Here is a 6,315-nt window from a genome sequence, read left to right as displayed (position 1 = left end):
TTATTTTTGTGCATAAGGTTTAGGTACTCCGTGGCCGAATGGCTAGGTCACTTGGCTCCCGTAGTTAACGTTGCGGGTTCAAACCTAGCAATGTGCTATGAGGATAAAAATGCCCCCGTCAGATAGGCGGGTCTTGATGAAAGGTTCGTCAATATGACTGAAAAACCCGTAAGGTATTCTGAGCCCGAATTTTTGTGGAGGTACGAAGTGTCTATGAGTCATGAAAGATCAAGAATATCCTAAAAGTTCGAGAGTTTTTGCATCCTAATCTCAAAAACTGCCAGTCTAATTCAAAATACTCTTCTTGTGTTAGATAGGCTGTTAATTGAGGTAAGCTTTAGACTACAGCATCGGACTACAGCCCATAGGAACAGAGAAGTAACCGTTTGATGGGCTGGATTTTGCATGCAATTGCATTTTATGTTCCCATACACCAAATGCCGCCAAACCTTGGCAGAAATTCACATCATGGGGAAGACATTAAATTAACTCTATTTTGCACAGAATTGCACGTTTTGGGGTTTCTCCACTAAATTGCACGTTTCAAGAGTTTTATGCACAAAATTGCATGTTTTACATTTTCGGAACAAAATTCCATGTTTAATGCTTTTACTGAATTTCTCATATTATGTTATGCAATATTTATTTATTTTAATTTGATTGTATTATCGTTTTCTCTTTTTAATTTATAGTTCAGAAAGAACAAAAAAAATAATGCATGTATTATTTATGAAGATAAAATTAAAATTCAACAAATTCCAAAAAATAATTCAACTTAAAAAAATCTAATATTACTGGAACAAGTAACCACTGGAACTGTACTAACCGCTGGTTTTGGTTAACTATTATGAAGTCTCTCTAGAATAAGCTTGTTAAAGAGAATCTTCATTGTTATTGTTTTTAACTTGGATTCTCTCTCCACCTTTAATCCTTCATTCTTTTGTCTGAATTTGTTGTGAATAGTGGTTATTTCAAATTTTAATTTTGAGTCTGATTTTTTTAAACCTCTATTTTAAATTTTTAAAAAAATGCGGGAAGTGAATATACCAATATATATTTTTATCAAAATGTTTAAAGTTATTCTACTCTAATTTATTATTATATTAATTTCATTCATTTAAAAAATTATGGTGTGATTATTTATATTATTGGGATAAAAAAAAATACTTCTTCACTAATCATAAGTATGCTATGTATAAGCCAACCCAATGAAGTTAGTTGCAGGAGGGTAACATGCAGGAGAATATGCCCTGTGAAAGTTTAGGGAAATCCGAAAAGCAATTTTGCATCAAATGTTTGAAGTACCACCAATGGGTGGTTCCTTCCCAAGATTTTCAAGTGTATATGAACCATACTACATATTTACCTGTTGTATTATTTTGTACAGTTGTAAATTACAATAAATAAATAATTTAAAAAAAAAAATTTTGCATCAAATAATATTTCGAAATACAAACTTCATTATACAATTTTATGAGGCTGAAAATTAATATCTTGTTTTCATAATAGAAATATAAAATCATTTAATACAATTCGTTCCTCCTAGCTTTTCAATAATGAACAAAATATTTATTTGAAATATAATAATAAATAAGGAGAATATAAAACCATTCTATTAAAAATTTTTGAAATATGGTTATCCTTACAAAAATGATTCCAAATAGATTAAAATCTATGCCACTTATCTCCTACCTCTATTCCATAAAATATGTCTAATCTATGAAACAATATTTATTGAAAAAAATTACATTACTACACTCCTCTATTAAAATGTATTCAAACAAATCAATACTGATGTTTAACATCAAATTACAATATGATTATTTTTTTTATCAAATATAACGTCGTTATATTTTTACACTCTTAAATATTATTTTATTCCAACCCAATTACCTTATTTTATATTTAATTAATCTTATGTCCTTTGTTACTTAATGACTATATATGAAACTGACACATACATCCCAAATTTATAGTAGGTAAAACCTTGAAACACAGTTATTGATAGTTTCACAATTATGTCCATTATGAAGCATAAATCTTGTTCAGGCACAAGATGAATGCAAAAAAAAAAAGTTGTGTATTTGCGAAATTGCCACTTGTATGCATTTATTTTTATCCTCCCCCAATTATTACACACATATACAATTTTTTAAGTACCAGAATACTAATAAATTCCCTTTATGGATTAATGTTTATTAGAAAACTAACCATTTTTTTTAATTATAAGGTTACAGTAAATGTGATCTTCTACAGGACCTTTAAAAAATCTTTTTCAATTTATTGTTTTATTTATATAAAATGTTTTCTCACTTTTTAAAAACGAAAAAGTTAAAAAGCTTTTTTAAATAAAATTCTTGTAAACTGTCCTTTACGTAATCTCTATCATTCAAAAAGGTTATATTTACATTATTAATAAGAAATCTCTGAGAAGTTGGCGTTTATGAATATAATTATCTAAAGAATGGGATTACACAAAAAAGAATGTCGTAATTTTATTGTAATTTTTCTTCCTTACAACAAGAGGTAGGAAAGCTTTGTATTCATGGAGGAAATGAAAATTTCCAATCATTTATTACGTTTTAGACATCTGGGAACGATTTTGTTACCACCCCTTACTGTTGTCAAATTCATGTTGCGGTGAAAACACATATTTGCTTTCATTTGATTTTGATGACATTTTCAGGGATTGCGCAGGTGGGTATCTAGAAGGTCCAATATCAATTCGACAATTGATTAGTCAAATATCAATTTCCATCTTTTGTTTAACATCAAATAATTTTAAAATGAACAGTAATTGAGTCGTGACTAGAATATAAGGAATATTTCATGTTTGTACTCTTGAATAGATTACAGAAAAAGTTTGGAACTGAAACAAAAGCTTACACATATGTTTTCTTTTCCAATTAAATTAGAATTAAGTCTTACTTTCATGATGAGAAATTTGTATTTCTCTTGCTATAATGCTATAAGCAATGGATTAGTTTTATTTCATTCAAATGCTTAAGTAGTTCCACAGTAGTTTCGGCCTATTAATATGAACAATATTTACTTATTGCCACATCTCCGTCCCTTTTGAGTCATATTGAGGTTTGACATTGCACATGCTTAACATTGTACTCCTGATAAAAAAATAACATTTGAAATTTAACATGCTTAACATTTTACTCCTTCTAATAAAAAAATTTAACATGCTTAACCTTGAACTCCTAATAAAAAAAATTAATATGCTTAATACTGTACTCCTAATAAAAAATATTAACATGCTTAACATTGTACTCCTTTTAATAAAAAAAATAACATCGTTAACATTGTAGTCCTAATAAAAACAATTAACATGCTTAACATTGTACTCCTTCTAATAAAAAATTTAACCTGCTTAACATTGTACTCCTCCTAATAAAAAAAATTAACATCCTTAACATTTTACTCCTTTTATTAAAAACAAAAAAATTGAAAATTGTTCACAATTTTTTTTTTTTTTTTTCAATTTTCTTTTGAATCCCCTTCTTCTTCTGCGCCTCCTCTGTCTGTTGGCCTTCCACTCTGACGGACCGACAAGAATTTTTCACCCGTCTGCAAACTATTTGTTATTCAGTACTGTTACTAGCTGAGGAAAACCGTCCACTGAAGAGCACAGTTTTCCTCAGTAATCAGGCTCCTAGTGCCTTAAACGTAGTGCAGTCAACGAAGATGTGGTAAGCAGTCTTCGGAACGCCGCAACTGGGGCGTAGGAGGTCGATATCCATACAATGGCCATAAATCTTGACCTGAATACCCCCTATACCGTGAGGTATTGCCAGAGTAGTACGGGAGGGTCCCTTTTCGCCTCTAAACGTAACTGATCGGTTTGGATGTACTGACATTATCTCATTCGCTGTTTTCCAGGCACCACAATGCATATCCGGATTAGACTCTGGATAATGTTCAATTTGTAGATAAATTCTACTTCTTTGTAAATATGATGTGTAATAACTGAAGAAACAAGGAAGGACAACTACAGGTGATTACAGTATATATATATACCGCTCCATCTATAATTCACGAATTAGAGAGAGTGGTATTTGGAAATATTACAAGCTCCACATTATCCAGTCTACGTCTGTATATTTTCCTTTTAATCGAGCACTGCTGGTAATAGTTTTTTTTTAAAATTTATTTATTGTTATTTACAACTGTATACATATATACACATCAAGCAAATTTGCTGTAAGTGATATTATGACATGATACAAACATGTGGAGAATCTACCTATTGATAGAACTCCAAAAACATATTTAAAGGAGAAGATCACGAGGCCATCTTCTTTTCAGACGCCTAGGAGGATTCTTAGGTAGTGAAGGAGAAGCCAGGTTAGAAACGAGTTGGTTTGGGTGGTTGGGAAGTTTATTATTGAAGGATTGGTACCTAGTTCTGGCCAAATCAGCAACATAGGAAACATTGAGGTCCTGATGGATGATTTGATTTGTGACAAAGTAAGGAGCATTAAGGATTTTACGAAGGATTTTGGGCTGTAAGGATTGGATTCGGGAGGAATTCGGTAGTTTAGTGGCGCCCCATAGTTCAACTCCGTATGTCCAGTTAGGCCTTATAACAGTCATGTAGATCAGTCCTTTGTAATGGATTGGAAGTTTGGACCGTTTGTCTAGTAAATGTTGTAATAGTCGGAATCTATGAGCAGTTTCCTGTCTTTCCAGTCTTGTATGAGGATTCTATGTCGATGGTAATAGTGAAAAATGAATATTTTTTCTTTATTATACATGATTATAATTAATATTTAATACATTCAATATATTTTACAAATAATCAACATAATTCGAGTTTATCTAAATATCTTATTATAGTAAAACCCTGGTCTCATTCATAATATTTCAAATCCTTTATTAAAAATTATCATTAAAACAAATCGAAGAAAGTTTTGGTTAATTTGCATACACCACATTTCTATTAATTATTTAATAACCCACACTGGGTTTTTAGCAACAAATTCAGACTGAGCGTATGGTTTTGCCTATTTTCTATAGATTTGTAACCTGATGAAATAGCTTAAGGCCTAAAACGCATTTCTGAAGAAATAATGGGGTTTTCTTTGTTTTGTTATAAAAATATATGACAGAATTAAAGTGTTCATCAATTTTATTACAAATCACAGTAGTTTTTCGGGAATGTTTTAGAAAGGTTGAGGCAAATAAAAACTTTAACCATAGGATGCAGCAAAAATACGTTGATATCATTAATGACGAGTAACCAGCACAAGAGCGTGACTTAATTAAAACAGATAGTGCAGTAATATCCTGATATTAATGAAATTCATGCCTATATTAATGTAATATGCAATATAGTATAAACATTTACTGAAAAGGTTTCCAACCTTGAAATTTTTTTTTGATTTTAACTGAATGATAATAGTAAATAATCATAGAGAATATGAACCACACACATAGGGTAAATAAGATATAAAAAGTTTAGATGGTTGAAATGGGGCATTCCTGAGGTTCGTTTATAATGCTTTAAAAAATAAATATTAAATTGAGGTTATCTTTTGAAGATAGAAAAAAAAAGGTAACTTTCTCTCCAAAACAAATCCCGGTTTGCTATTCCTAAGCTCTCGGTTTTGTCCTTCTTGACGAAGAAATAAAGCTAGAGATCTGGAAGGTAATATAGAAGACACCAGTTACAGAAGTAATATATATTAATTGCGTATTACTATAGAAAAGCCTTTAGAAGAGATTTATACGAAAACGAAACAGAGAGATGGAAATTCCGGGATAATTTGCAAACTCGATGCTTTAAATAAACGACGATGAAGTTAAATAAGACATACAATTTAGTATTAAGGCTATGTTAATATATACTATGGAGCCCAGGTGTTTAAAGTTTAAACGGCCTGTTTTATTCGCCTTGGCCGGTTTATCACTACTGTGCCTATCGTTAACCTTATTCTGATTATGACATTATCTGGGACCTTCTAAGACACTACAAGGGTCATTTGTTTATTTTCCTACCCATTTGAATCAACCCTAATAGATTCTAGCAGTTGATGGTGTGATTCCCACTCAACAATACTTTTTTTTAAGTCTAAGGTACAACATGCAACATGCAACATGTATAGTCATATTGAGGTATGACATTGCACATGCTTAACATTATACTCCTGATAAAAAAAATAACATTTAAAATTTAACATGCTTAACATTTTACTCCTTCTAATAAAAAAATTTAACATGCTTAACATTGTACTCCTTCTAATAAAAAATTTAACCTGCTTAACATTGTACTCCTCCTAATAAAAAAAATTAACATCCTTAACATTT

At 30.5% G+C, this 6,315-nt stretch overlaps 1 long non-coding RNA gene across 1 annotated transcript in view; it reads left to right on the top strand.

The window, feature by feature from the left end:
• The window catches only part of LOC136797356 (uncharacterized), a 493,983-nt gene that overhangs the window by 30,493 nt on the left and 457,175 nt on the right, over positions 1 to 6,315 (top strand). The gene's annotated exons all lie outside the window — the stretch shown is intronic.

Source organism: Halyomorpha halys, unplaced genomic scaffold (genome assembly GCF_000696795.3).
Source record: "Halyomorpha halys isolate HHAL.00 unplaced genomic scaffold, Hhal_1.1 Scaffold35.1, whole genome shotgun sequence".
Classification (NCBI taxonomy): Eukaryota; Metazoa; Arthropoda; class Insecta; order Hemiptera; family Pentatomidae; genus Halyomorpha; species Halyomorpha halys.
Note: the sequence above shows the minus strand (reverse complement) of the source record. Positions and strands in the feature narration are given on the sequence as shown.